We start from the raw sequence: 15,172 nt of genomic DNA on the forward strand, positions 1-15,172 counted from the left end.
ATATATATATATATACACACACATATATAAATACAAAGACATATATAGATAAAATATACAAAGGGGATAAATAGAATAAATAGGAATAAAAATAAAAATAAAAATAAAAATAAAAATACAAGTGAATTGCACATTTAAAGTATTGAGGTCTATTGCACCGCTGATTATTAACAAAAGTATTGCACAAAAGGTAATTGCACAGTGAAGTGAAGAGGCACTACAGCTTAGTTGTTCCCCCCTCCTTTGTCCTCCTGTCTCCCCTCCCTCTCCCCTCCAGAGAGGAGTTAAACAGTCTGATGGCGTGTGGGACAAAGGAGTTTTTAAGTCTGTTGGTTCTTGTCTTTGGGAGAAGCAACCTGTCACTGAACAGACTCTTCTGGTTGTTTATGGCCGTGTGCAGAGGATGCCCAGCATTGTCCATAATGTCCATCAGTTTCTTTAGTGTCCTTTTCTCTGCCACTGACACCAGAGTGTCCAGCTTCATGCCGAACACAGAGCCAGCCTTCCTCATCAGTTTTTCCAGCCTGGATGAGTCCTTCTTTGCTGTGCTGCTCCCCCAGCACACCACAGCATAGAAAAGTACTCCAGCAACCACCGACTGGTAAAACATCCTCAGGAGCTTCCTGCAGATGTTAAAAGACCTCAGCCTCCTGAGGAAGTACAGTCGGCTTTGGGCTTTTTTGTACAGGTGCTCTGTGTTGCATGACCAGTCCAGTTTATTGTCCACCCACAGCCCGAGGTACTTGTACTTGTTGACCACCTCCACCTCCTCCCCCTCTATCTGAACCGGCAGTGGACCTGCTCTGGACCTCCCAAAGTCCACAACCAGTTCCTTAGTCTTTGAGGTGTTGAGTTGCAGGTGGTTTGTGTGACTCCATGTGACAAAGTTCCTCACCAGACTTCTGTACTCCTCTTCCTGGTCATCCCAGATACACCCCATGATGGGTGTGTCGTCTGCAAACTTCTGAATGTGGCATAATTCAGAGTTGTAGCAGAAGTCAGAGGTGTACAGGGTGAAGAGAAGAGGGGACAGCACAGTTCCCTGTGGTGCTCCTGTGCTGCTGACCACAGTGTCAGACGTGATGTCCTTTAGCCTGACGTACTGTGGCCTGTCGGTGAGGTAGTCGGAGATCCAAGCCACCAGGCAGGGGTCCACCTCCATCCTGTTCAGTTTCTCCTGGAGCAGACAGGGCCGGATGGTATTAAAGGCACTGGAAAAGTCAAGAAACAGGATCCTGACCGTGCCTTTTCCCCCATCGAGGTGTGAGTGGGCTCTATGCAGGAGGTACAGGATGGCATCCTCCACTCCGACACCCGCCTTGTAGGCGAACTGTAGTGGGTCCTGGGCATGTTGTACCTGTGGTCGGAGGAGGTTGAGGAAGAGCCGCTCTAGAGTCTTCATAAGATGTGACGTCAGTGCCACCGGTCGGAAGTCATTCAGCTCATTGGGCCGGTTCCTTTTGGGGACCGGGACGATGCAGGATGTCTTCCATAGGGCGGGCACTCTCCCCAGTCGCAGACTGAGATTGAAGACTCGTTGTAGCGGCTCCCCAAGTTCAGCAGCACACGCCTTTAGCATCCTCAGACACACCTTGTCCGGACCTGCTGCCTTTCTGGGGCGAAGCTTCCTCAGTTGTCTCCTGACCTGATCCACTGTGACACTGGGAGATGATTGGAAGGAGGGGGGGGAAGATGTCCTGCTGCTGAGAGAGGGATTGGAGGAGGGGGGTGTCATCATAGTGTCAGGAAGGGGGGGAAACAAGGGAGGTAGGAGAGTGGGGAGAGGGCTCTGTAGTAAAGGTGAGGGTGAGGGTGGGGGGGTTGTGGGCTGGTCAAACCTGTTGAAGAAGTTGTTGAGTTCGTTTGCCTTCTCCACAGTCCCCCCCACTGTGCTGTTCTTGGTCTTGTGGCCTGTGATGGTTTTCACACCATTCCAGACCTCCCTCATATTGTTCCTCTCCAACTTCTGCTCCACCTTCCTCCTGTAGGTGTCCTTTGCTTCCCTCAGGCAGCATTTCACCTCCCGCTGTGCTGCTTTCATCTCCTCCTTCACTTTGCTCCTGAAAGCCTTCTTCTTCATGTTGAGGACAGCTTTGACTTCCTGTGTTACCCACGGTTTGTTATTAGGGTAACACCGTACCGTCTTAGCAGGGGCGACCGTGTCCACACAAAAGTTGAGGTAGTCTGTAAGACAGTGTGTCGCCCCCTCTATGTCCTCACCATGTGGGCTCAGAAGCACGTCCCAGTCTGTGGTGTCATAACAGTCTCTCAGAGCATCCTCCTTTTCTGGGGTCCATCTCCTGATGGAGCGTGTTGTGACAGGCTGCCTTTGGACGAGGGGTGTGTATTGTGGCTGTAGGTAAACCAGGTTGTGGTCTGACTTCCCTAGTGGGGGGAGGGGGGTGGCTCTGTATGCATCTCTCACATTAGCATACAGTAGGTCAATTGTCCTGTTGCTCCTTGTGGGACAATTCAAAAACTGGTGAAAAGCAGCCAGAGTAGAATCCAGTGTGGCATGATTAAAGTCTCCAGATATAATAATGAAAGCCTCGGGGTTTTGTGTCTGAAGTCTTGCTGTGACTGTGTGTATTTTCTCACAGGCAGCTGTTGCGTCGGCCTTCGGAGGGATGTAAACACACACACAGATCACATGACTGAACTCCCGAGGTAGATAATATGGCCGCAAGCTAACAGCTAGCAGCTCCAGGTCCGGACGGCATACCGAAACTTTAACGGAGACGTGTCCGGGGTTGCAGTATCTGTTGTTAACGTAGACAATGAGTCCCCCACCTCTGCTTTTTCCGCTGGCCTGCGTGTCCCTATCGGCTCTCACGGATGTGAAACCGCATAGGTCTACGTTAGCCTGTGACGTTAGCTCGGTTAGCCACGTCTCCGTGAAGATAAACAAACTGCACTCACGGTATAGTCGGTGGTTGTTCAGAGCACACAGTTCGTCCATTTTATTCGGTAGCGAGTTCACGTTGCCCATTATCACTGTCGGGATTGATGGTCCAGCCTTGCAGCCTCTGTAGCTCCTCTTTATCTCAGCCGGGATATTGTGTCGCATGCCGGTCTGTCCCTTTGTTCTTAGAGCCAGCAGCTCCGCTCTCGAGTAGATGAAGGAGCTGGTTCCAGAAGTTTTAAAAAGTGCATTATCCATCTTGTATCGCTATATCTAAGAGGTAGAAGTACAGTAACTAGCGGAAGGAAAATAAAGTTTGAAAGCCTAGTCTAAAAAAAAGTTAAAAGTTAAGAAAAAGTGCGGTGTTGCAGAGCTACTTGGAAAGGCTGCCGTCACTCCAGCGCCATCTTGGAAAGAAGAACATTTCGGGTCAATCATTTTTTGTACCTAATAAAAGGATCAAATCAGTCTTGTTCTAAAGTCTTGGCTGGCTGGCGAGATCAGGTCTGTGACAGCGATGGTTGTTGTTTGCTTGTTTTTATAAAGAAATGTTTGATTAGTTTGATTAGGTGACAGTTTAAAAAAAGCTTTTCAGGTATGAGCTGGGTGTGGTCATGCGACCTGCAGGTTGACTGTGTGTTTGCGGCTCTGCAGATGTTTCTGGCCGTGTGTTTATTAAAGTGAAGCGACGCGTACCTGCAGCAGCTCTCCTCCGCTCACGGCGGCTGAATCTGAACCATCGCTGTGATTGGTTCATTGGCTCCGTGTGAGCGCAGATACGGCGTGAGACGGGACGCTTATTGAACACAGGCACTTTCGTGTGTGCCGTCAGGGCTTCAGCGGCGGAGATCCTCGCTGACAGCCGCAGACACTTTTTCATTATTATTTCATATCTGAAGTCTTTCCAGAAAAAACAGGAGTTCGCTACTCCGTACTTTTCCTCATCTCAACAACAACTCTCAAGTGTGGCATAAACCCAGCTCTGCTTGACCTTTGTTTCTTTAACAGCCCTGAAACTGGACTCAGAGACCCTCAATACTCAATACAGAGCAATTTGCTGCTTTTTCCTGATTGGTTCCCCTTTATTACTCTAGTTTTTTAATAATAGAAGCATGTAGGCACCCTTCAACATTAGTGTTTTGCCATATTTAGACAAGAAGGTAGAGTGCTGTTATCAGCTAATTCTAGCTAGCTAGAATTAGCTAATTCTAGCTAGCTAGAATCAGCTAATTAGCTAATTCTATCTAGCTGATAACGGCTAGCTAGAATGAGCTAATTAGCGAATTCTAGCTAGCTTGTTAGACTGTATCTGGTCTTTAAGTGACGACGTATGAACCCTGGTTCCAAACTACTCTGTGTTTATTATTGTGTTTTTAACATGTTTTAATGTTTGTATATGTATATAACCTCGTATTGTGGATGGATTATCTCAGTTGTTCTCCTGACTGAAGTTCGTTTACAGCATCCTGCCATGCGACTGCATTTAACTGTGTTGTTGGTCAGATGATGTCATTAAAAATGGATGTTAGAGGAACCTACAGGTGGCTGTAAGCTGCTAGCTCTCTGCAAAGACAGCTAGCAGCTAACTGCTAGCAAAACTAGTTAGCATCAGTAGTAACTTGTGGAAACTTTAAAATGCAGAACTCAGAAACCTCTGGATCAAGTCACCGTGGCGACATATATCTTTTATAAAGGTCTGTACTGAAGGCCCAAAGTTTAAATAAGTTGACAAGTCAGATCTATAATTTAACATCCAACTCTGCGGCGGCTTCACTTGCCTCGGCTGAGGGAGTCGGGAGTTAGCCGGGCAGGATGTGGAAACTTCAGAGACTGGAGGCTGATTTGTGTCAGAGTGAAAACAGAACACGTTTCATCAAATCTACACCTGCAGGATAAAGGATGCTCATCCAACTTTTTATCGGTCTTGGAAAAATACCTGTAAATGATTTATATTTCTAGGTATTTTTGCCCCATCCGTGGAAAAACTACTTTTTAATGGAGGCCTTCTTCAGTAAGAGGCTGGAACAAATAAATGGCTCCGTATCATCAAGATGCCATCAAAGGGACCAAAACATTCAGATAAATCTATTTATTCATTCGTTTACGTAAACGGGCATGTTTGGAGTTTACCTTCATATTTAATTTAAAATGTAATAATTTTTTATTTATAGCTGTCTTATTTGTGATTCTCACGAAACCAAACATGTATTATTATGTTTTATATTTTTGATGCATTTGATGGATTATTTATTCCTGTATTATTCATGACTTTGGCATCGTCTGCCTGTCACAGCATGAACCCTGCCGCTCTGATCAGCTGATGGATTTGAGGGTTTTTCAGTCCACGGGCTGACGTGCAGCACACCTGAACCGTCTCACCTGTTTGCAGATCATGACCTTCAGTCCGGAGCCTTCATGGGCCTCCTGCTGCCGGGAAACCAGATCCCGAGCATTTAGTGAGACAGGATCAGTTCGTGCGGTGCGAACGGGCCAACTAAACGGTCTATTTCTGCTTAATCCTGACTTCCTGTAAGCGATGCTGCTGGAAAAATCTGCTGCTGCTGGATGAGCGGGGAGCAGGACGGCTCGGATCCCCCGCACACCTGCAGGATTTGGCTCTGATGTGGAAACAGGGATCAGGAATATTTATACACGCTTACATAACCAGTCTCACCATTCAACATCCAGATCAGTGTTTCTGTACCACTATCTCACACACACGCCTCCCCCATCACCTCCCCCTCTGCAGAGGAGATACCAGTGCTCTTAGAAACTCCCCTGGTTGCCTAGCAACTGGTCCTGAGGACTGCCAAAGAGACAGAGATCATTCGTCTGTTATGAGTGGGTAATATGATATTGTGTAAGTGGGGGTGTAAGCTTCCACGTCCATGTTTGTGAGGACCGACTGAAGTTTTTTTGGAACCAGAGCGCGTTGGAGGGCTCAGCTGTGATGAGTCGGGACGCCGTCCACGCCTGCCCTCGACCGTCACCACATGTTCTGCATGTATGTACGCAAATCAGACATTTCATGGAATTTCTGTAAAGTGGGGACAAACGTTTATCAAATATTGAACCATTAAAGAAAATATTCATGATATAAACTGAAACATAACCAATAAAGTAAATTTCCTTATTTTTACGTTATGTTTCTATAAATGTATCTGTTTGGGTGTATGAAGCCTGTTAAACTTCCAGCTTCGTTACACTTTCATCCTCTTTTTGCCCCACAGTGACACACGGGAACATTTAGGTCGAGTACTACAGGTTTAGTCCTGGTTACTAATCTGGCCTCCATGTTTGTGGACAGCAGGTTAACAGCGGTTAAAGGTCAGAGAGGTCGGCCTAAAGCACAAAAATCTATAAACCTTTGTCACACAGTGAAATGAAAACACATCGACCGGCGAGGAGTCCGTCTTCGCATTATAACGAGTCTCCTATCGAGGCCGACAGAGATAAACACACTTTCAGACGTGATGGAGACTCAGGCGGCGACGAGGATGCGGCGAGCTGAATGAAATCAGCCCAGATCGAACTTCCTGCTGCTGATGGTATCTGCTGTGTGAGCTGCTGGTTTCATTACAGAGAACAGCGGGCGCGAGGGAAAGGTCGCCCTGCAGACGTTGTTTTCTCGTTCTCAGGTCACAAATATCGACTAGGCCGCTTCCTGTTATACGACTGAAACCGTGTTTGGGAGAGAGGACGCGAGCAGGCGGGCAGAGGGAACACAAATGAACTTTAATGTTACAGTTGGGCTACAACGAACACGTAACATACTGCAGAGTTTATGTCCTGTTGGATCAGCACGAAGCTCTGAGGCAGCTGCTGTTAACAAAGGAGGGGAGAAAGGAAAAGGAAAGAAAGAAAGGAGGAAGTAAAGGAAGCTAAGAAAGGAAAAGGAAAGAAAGAAAGGAGGAAGGAAAGGAACCTAAGAAAGGAAAAGGAAAGAAAGAAAGGAGGAAGTAAAGGAAGCTAAGAAAGGAAAAGGAAAGAAAGAAAGGAGGAAGGAAAGGAACCTAAGAAAGGAAAAGGAAAGAAAGAAAGGAGGAAGTAAAGGAAGCTAAGAAAGGAAAAGGAAAGAAAGAAAGGAGGAAGTAAAGGAAGCTAAGAAAGGAAAAGGAAAGAAAGAAAGGAGGAAGTAAAGGAAGCTAAGAAAGGAAAAGGAAAGAAAGAAAGGAGGAAGTAAAGGAAGCTAAGAAAGGAAAAGGAAAGAAAGAAAGGAGGAAGTAAAGGAAGCTAAGAAAGGAAAAGGAAAGAAAGAAAGGAGGATGTAAAGGAAGCTAAGAAAGGAAAAGGAAAGAAAGAAAGGAGGAAGGAAAGGAACCTAAGAAAGGAAAAGGAAAGAAAGAAAGGAGGAAGTAAAGGAAGCTAAGAAAGGAAAAGGAAAGAAAGAAAGGAGGAAGGAAAGGAAGCTAAGAAAGGAAAAGGAAAGAAAGAAAGGAGGAAGTAAAGGAAGCTAAGAAAGGAAAAGGAAAGAAAGAAAGGAGGAAGGAAAGGAACCTAAGAAAGGAAAAGGAAAGAAAGAAAGGAGGAAATAAAGGAAGCTAAGAAAGGAAAAGGAAAGAAAGAAAGGAGGAAGTAAAGGAAGCTAAGAAAGGAAAAGGAAAGAAAGAAAGGAGGAAGGAAAGGAAAGGAAGCTAAGAAAGGAAAAGGAAAGAAAGAAAGGAGGATGTAAAGGAAGCTAAGAAAGGAAAAGGAAAGAAAGAAAGGAGGAAGTAAAGGAAGCTAAGAAAGGAAAAGGAAAGAAAGAAAGGAGGAAGTAAAGGAAGCTAAGAAAGGAAAAGGAAAGAAAGAAAGGAGGAAGGAAAGGAAGCTAAGAAAGGAAAAGGAAAGAAAGAAAGGAGGAAGGAAAGGGAAGGAAAATGAAGAAAAGATCGAAGGAAGGAGGCAAAGAATGGAGAATGAATAAAAAAAGAAGGAAGAGAAAAGGTCAAAAGAAAAAGCAGCAAACGAAGGAATATGAGGAATGAAAAGGAAAAGGCGAGATGGAGGAGAGGAGAGGAAGGAAGGAGAGGAAGGAAGGAAGGAAGGGATGAATTCTTCAACTACTCGTCAAATATGTAGGTTTCATTTCAAAAATAAAAACATGTTATGACCTGTTTTTGCTTGCACCACCTACACGCTGCTATCACACCTGATGTAGCTGCTTTCAGGGATTCGGTTGGAGGTGTGCAGTGCTGCATACGCTTGCTGCTACACGAAGACGCAGCGTTACAGGAGGAAGTGTGGTGGTGGTTGGGGGAAGATAACATTTACAAAGTCATCGAGCAAGAACAAATCCACACAGGCAGGAACAGAAGCTCCTCCACCGCAACAGGTAAGTGAGCGAAGGGAACAGACGTAAACAGACTCTGTAAGTGTTTTCTAACAGTCACACTCTGATGGATGCATCAGCAACTTGGGGTTAGTGTCTTGCCCAAGGATACGTGGAAGGGTTAGGCAGGCCAAGGTGTGGTTAGACGCACAAACACAAACACAGCTCTCTCTCCAAATATCGCCCAAACCCACAGGAATGTCCTGTTTGTGGTGACTTAGAAACTAAGCAGGAACTCGTACTGATCCTTGGGGAACACCACAAATAAAAGAACAGATAAGAGGGAAACCGAGCAGTCCTTAGCAGAGCTGCATTTCTGCAGATGATCACTGAGGTGTTAACGGTAGATTGACTTTCAGAGGACGCGTCCGAGCTCGCCGGTCATCCGAGGCCCTGGTTTCGTTCAGGGCTGTAACTTCTGATTTACACAGTTTAATATTCAGCTTCATCTGCTGAAAAGTAAAATCAGTTTCTCTTCACAGCTGTTAATCTACACGCTGCTGCTGCTTCAAATAATCAGGTCTAAACCTGTTTCCAGTAATCGTGTCGTCTTCTCTGTATCTTATACGTCTATTTGTTTTCCTCGGATTCTTCTCATTTGCATTTTAATGATTTGCTGTTTTTGAAAAGTGCTTTGAAATGTCTTCCTGTATAAAATGTGTTAAACGATGTGGCCGTGGCCTGCAGTGGTGACAGACGAGCGTCTGGGTCAGTTTTAACCTCAGTTGTGAATATCTGACACTGTGATATAAATATTTGTTAAAGAAAAGGAAAAGCATCATAAAGAGGTTATCCTGACTAAAAGGTTCCCGCCCTGAGATCGCAGCAGCAGTTAATATGCAGCCTGCAGCTCTCAGAAGTCATTATGGCTGCTAATAATAAGATGTTATGAAATGTTCACCGCGCAGTGACTCGCCACGAAAGCAGTGAGCTGACTTTGGACGATCCCCGAACATCGAACGCTCACAAACACACACTGACACCCGCTGACTCGTGCATGATGACGATGATGAGAGCACGAGAGGAAAAAAGCTCCGCTTGAAGGTTTGTAAAAATAAAAACTCTTTTTCGTGTGCCAAACACTCGGCGTCGTCAGTGCTAGAAAATTAGACTTTAACTGTTTGAAAGACGAATTTAAACTCATGTTCATGCGTGTTTGTTGTGGCCCCGCCTTCAGAGAGAAGCGTTCTCAGCTCCAGATCGTTTACTCTGGTCTGGATCCTTTGAGTTTGTCAGCTTTTTTCTGTGGTTTCGTTTCTTGTCCACAAAGAAAGCTCAAAGCTAACTGCGAGCGAACCACGATGCTGCGAACACTCAGTGGGCTGAGGTCACACGGACTGAGCGTGTGGGGTTAAAAGGCTCGCCAAGCGTGGTGTTTCTCTGCAGGACTGCTTCAAGTTTACAAGCGTCGGGAGATTTGGGGTGGGGAGTGTTGACACAAACATTGGTGTTGAATCGATACGACCACGATGGAACGATATTTTAGTTTCACTGCGTTGCTCATCAGGAAGAAGCTCCTCCCCCTGACTGCGGGTAGGCTGTGCGAGTGACAGCGAGCAGCTTCACGTGGAGATATTTGATGGCGTGCATGAAGCAAAACTCGACTGTGACAAGACTCAGACCTGCAGCTCAGAGGTCAGAGGTCACAGGCAGTTCTTTCAGAGAGGTAAAGAATCTCCAGGTAACTGATAACAGCGATGCTGCAGTAAATGTTATCGGTCATGTTGGTTCTTCAGCAAATAAAACCCGTCTGTGTTAACTGTCAGGTCCATTTTTATTTATCAGCAGAAGCTGACGCACACGTCTCTCATGCAGGACTCCAGTAGGTTCAAAACACAAACAGCAATCACATCATTTAGTGATCATTAACATGCAGATTTACTATACTGATGGTCAGTCACCTCCACACGCTGCTCTCGCCTGCATAAGCTGCATTTATAAGTTAAAATATTAGTGCTGGTATCGGACTGTAACATCAGACACTCTTCCAGAGGTTTCCAGGAGTCGCTGGCCGGCCTCTACACCCGTGTGACGGAGGAAGCAGGTGCCTTGTTTGTTTGTTTGGTCGACAACATGGAGGATCCTCCTGCATCCCAGAATGCAAAGCGTATCTGACTTCAGGAAGGTTCTTTGGTCGGGTCACCGCCTCATGATAAACAGTCACTGGGAACTGGACTGAGACCCTCCCCTCACAGCTGTGGTTGCCTCGAGTGCGCGGCAGTTACACGCCACATCTGCACAAATAACCTGCAGCGAGCGGGAAAGACTAAGCAGCGCACGTGTTAAACATCCCAATGCAAACACGTAAGAACTCAGACGAACACCGATGTGACTTCACTGAGGATTAAAGACTTTATACCTGCTGCGTTGTGCAAACAGCGCCGTCTGATATCTAACATGCAAGCACTTGGTGACAGTGGGAAGGAAAAACAACAGGAAGAAACCTCCTGCAGGCTCAGGGAGGGGCGGGGCCATCTGCTGTGATTGGTTGGAGGTGAGCAGATGAAGACAGGATACAGACATGCTGTGGAAGAGAGACAGAGGTTAATAACAGATATGATTCAATGCAGAGAGGTCTATTAACACATAGTGAGTGAAGAAGAAACACCCAGTGCATCATGGGAATCCCCGGCAGCCTACGTCTATTGCAGCATAACTAAGGGAGGATTCAGGGTCACCTGGTCCAGCCCTAACTATATGCTTTAGCAAAAAGGAAAGTTTGAAGCCTAATCTTGAAAGTAGAGATAGTGTCTGTCTCCTGAATCCAAACTGGAAGTTGGTTCCACAGAAGAGGGGCCTGAAAACTGAAGGCTCTGCCTCCCATTCTACTTTTAAATACTCTAGGAACAACAAGTAGGCCTGCAGAGCGAGAGCGAAGTGCTCTAATAGGGTGATATGGTACTACAAGGTCATTCACAGATGCTTTGTTGTCATCACACTCTGAGGTGTACAGTAAACTGCTCTCAGCTGTTACAGACGTGTTTACACATGGAGGCGAGCAGCGAGAGGACTGGTGTTAGCGGCCTCGTCGTCGTTAATAATGATGATTTCCGAGCTTAAATCACCACGTTAGCTGGGAGGCGGCGACTTTGTGAAAACCTGATTGAATCCAGGCGGAGCGCAGGGCGAGAATCAGGGGAACATATTAAAGAAATGACAAAGTGAAAGTGATAAGCAGCAGCGGCGACTCCGTGCACTACATCTCCAACTAACCGAATCCCGTGGCGTGGAGCTCATTTACATGCGATGATGTTAAAAACTCGTAAATTCATGAATGAAGCGTCGAGGCGTGAAGCAAAGATTGGAAACTCTGAATCTAATCACAGGGTTGCTGATGTTGGACGCGGCTGTTTAACTGGGATTTGTTGCCTCGTCTCTGCAGACTATTAAAGACATCAATCTGCACGTGGACACCAACGAGGTCACGACTGAATCGGGGAGATACGACCCTGTGTGAGCAGATCATAAATAAAACACGACGAGGGCGCTTCTCCTCCTTTGTTTCTCTGTTAGAAGCTTTAGGCGTCAGAATGAAATGCAGTCCTGCAGCGGAGACCCTCTGAGGGCCACGGCGAGCCTACAAAGAGCAGCAAAGCAGAGGCGACAGGAAGTCCAGCTGAACACGAGCGACGTAATGAGGCTCGGAGGGAGCGGGCGCTCATCAAAGAGTTTAAGGCTCGTGGGCTCGCGACCCGGCACGCCGGCAGGCGGAGGACGTAAACACCGGGGAGCTCGTCTCTGTGCAGCCGCGAGCTCCAGCTGCAGCACCAGCACAAACTGAAGCGAGTAAATTAACGGTTCATTAGCTCATCAGGACCAATGAGCAAAGATTAAACAGCAGGAGAAAAATCTGTTTCGTCTCATCGTCTCGTGTCAGTGCAGCTGAGGTGTCTCACTTCCTCTTTTATGTGTTTTGGTTTAGTTTGACTTCCTCGCCTGTGGCACCATCTTTATCTCCACCTGTGTTTTATTACCCTGTTGTGTTGTTTCTGATTATACGTGTAAATAGCGCCGTCTTCCTTCTTGTCTCAGCGTCGGTCACACTGTTTCCACTTTGAGTTAACTCGGCCTTTCTCTGAATCTTGCATCAGGCTCCACAGTAGACGACACACGTGACTCTACATCAGCACAGTGATCCCTATGAGTGTCACCTACTCCAGTCACAGACATGATCAGCTGATGATGATACAAATATAGGGATGCAACGATACCAATTTTTTCAAGCCGATACTTGGATCTGAGTACTTGCCGATACAGAGTACAAAAAACGATACTTCTACCGCACACACACACACACACACACACACACAAATACAATGAATTGGAAGACAGGTTTTATTATATTCCCTGTTGATAAAAAATAAAATCTTAATAAAAATGACCACAAAAAAATTTCAAGTGAAAAATAAGCACTTCTGTTAAATTATTGCAGAGTCTCCACATTGTAATTTTACAAAATATCACTGAACTATTGGCACTGTCCCGAGCTTTCAGAATAATAAATAAACACTTCTGTTTGGAATAAAATAAATACAAATTAGGTTTGAGAATAAAATAAACTTTTAAATTGTTGTAGAGTGTCCATAATGTAAACAAACTAAATAATTATTATAAAATAAATAATAAATAAAATAATAATTGGCCCCCTAGTGGCCAATCTAAAAAACTACAACAGAAATGACAAGCCACCCTCTGATTAATGAAATAAGTTGGTATTGGTTCATGGTATCGGTTAACTTTTACGAGTATGAGTACACACACATTTTACAGTATCGGCCCCGATACCCGATACCAGTATCGGTATCGGTGCATCCCTACAAATATATAAAAAACATAAAGTTAATTAAATTAACAATGAAATGCAAAGCTGCAGGAAATCTGGTGGTTTAGCAGGAAACATTTTAAATCCACTGAATGATTTTCTGGCTCAGAGCTGCTTTTTATTCTTTAAACTGACGACAACCAAAAGACACAAGAGGAGCACAAAAATCAGATAAAACAATAAAAACAGAAGCACAGCTGGCCGAAGCCGAGCCTGTGCTCATCGGAGAAATTCATTCTCAATCAGTGAGTTTCTGCTAAAATAAAGGCTGATGTACGAGCAGACCTTTGCACCGCTGTTCTCTGGAGAAGCTCTGCTCAATAAAAACTCACACCGAGTGCCAAATAAAACCTGACGGCATCACTTTCTGTCACCGTGACACCAAACTGCAACCAAAACTTCCCAACAAAGCAACATTTGGCACATAAACCCTCTCAGAGCGTACATCAGCTCCGCTGCCAGCAAAGGCTTGATGAGCTTTCTGAAACAATAACAGGACTTCTGGACACTTTCAGTCTCCCAGATGATGTTCAACGCGTTGGTTACTGCCTCAGCAGACAGCAGCACGCAGATGGAGTCTGAAATGGAAATGCAGCGTAAGGAACCTCTGACTCAGTGACATTCAAGTGTTTTTCACCAGTCTGTCACTAACGGCTCAAAGAGATGATGACGAGCTGCTTCGTCAGTTAGAGACGCAGAAAAATCAGGGAGGAAATGTCCGGAATGAAGCTTCACCGTTCAGAACGACACAGGGAGGAGGCTGGGGTGGAGGACGGGTGGACGAAACACATGAACTGCACCTCCTTCACCCATCTGAGGTGTCGGCAGCTAAAGACGGCGTTAAAGCTGAACGTCACCGACCCCAAAAACTGCGACACAGAACAGACAAAAACAAAAACCGAGCTGCAAGCGGCTCCGCAGCCCCCCCTCCCCCGGAGGACTACGGGACAGCGAGCTGTGTCGAAGGAAAGTGGATCACTTTTTGCCTGGCGAAATCACCATGGTAACTGATGATGAATATATAACCTGGTCTGGAGCAGGTGATGTTCGGAGTTTGGATTTAAAATCAGCTGCAGAGCTGAATAAATCCACTGGATGAAGCACAGACAGCGTTTAACACCACCACACCAGTTCAACCAGTCGCCTCCACTTCACTCTGATCTGAAAGGTTGGAGGGTGAAGTCTGGAGACGGCGTGAACCTGCTGGAGGCTGCACAGCTGCTCAGGCTAACAAACACACATTAGGAACAGCGACCGAACTTCAGCAGCGAGAACATCTGAGACGATCCGTCCCTCACGGATGAGCTGCTGCAGTTTTCTCGTGGCCGAACATCCCTGATGGTGTGATGAGGATCTCAGTTTGTTTGTTTTCTGTCGGCACCGTGAGGAACGTCTAACTGAAGTTTTCACCCAGACGTGAAACCGAATCAAAAGGTTTATAGTTTTACTTTCAGCTTTTCTAACAAATCTAAAAGTCTGCAGGGTGATTATCAACAAAGACGTTAGTCAAATTAATTAAGGCATGAATAACAAATGCTGTCACACAGACCCTTAATTTAGGGGCTCACCAGGCGGCTGTGGATGATGGATATGAGCTAAGGGAGCAAAGTTCCTGCCAGTATCTTCTGCTGAGGGGGGTTGAAGCGTGGACCCACGCGGTGAAGCATCCAAAGACAGTTGATGCTGCTGAGCAGTCACTGAGACGTGAGCTGAATCTCCAACAAACCGAGTGAGATTAAGGCGAGAAGATGAACCGACACAAAGCAGGACGAAGGCTCCACATGACAACACGATCACAACACAACCCGAGTGCATTCAGACTCTGGGTATTCCTCGTGTCTTCAGGGCCATCGGGGTTAATAACACTCAATCTGCATAATACACAACAACCCAGCAGCACCGTGTCTCTAAGGCCGAGATCGGCACAGACGAGCAGGCCGGCTAATCATCGGTTTTAACGGCATCGTTGGCCACGAGAATGACTGAAGAAGAGCGGAGAAAAAGCAGAGCAGGGTGAGGTAGTTTATTATCCAGTGTGGCCAGGTTTCTGACTAAAGGCACGTCTGTGAGAGGGCGACGATCAAATATTTAACAGCTCTTATAGCGGACATCCTTCGTCCTGCAGGGCAGACGTTCA

General features: G+C 46.0%; 1 pseudogene; it reads right to left on the bottom strand.

Moving 5' to 3' along the window:
* Positions 1 to 1,911: 1,911 nt before the first annotated feature.
* On the bottom strand, positions 1,912 to 3,188 carry LOC148103052 (uncharacterized; annotated as a pseudogene).
* Positions 3,189 to 15,172: the final 11,984 nt, after the last annotated feature.

This window comes from Neolamprologus brichardi, chromosome 4 (genome assembly GCF_056152115.1).
Source record: "Neolamprologus brichardi isolate AB-2024 chromosome 4, ASM5615211v1, whole genome shotgun sequence".
In the NCBI taxonomy this organism is placed as follows: Eukaryota; Metazoa; Chordata; class Actinopteri; order Cichliformes; family Cichlidae; genus Neolamprologus; species Neolamprologus brichardi.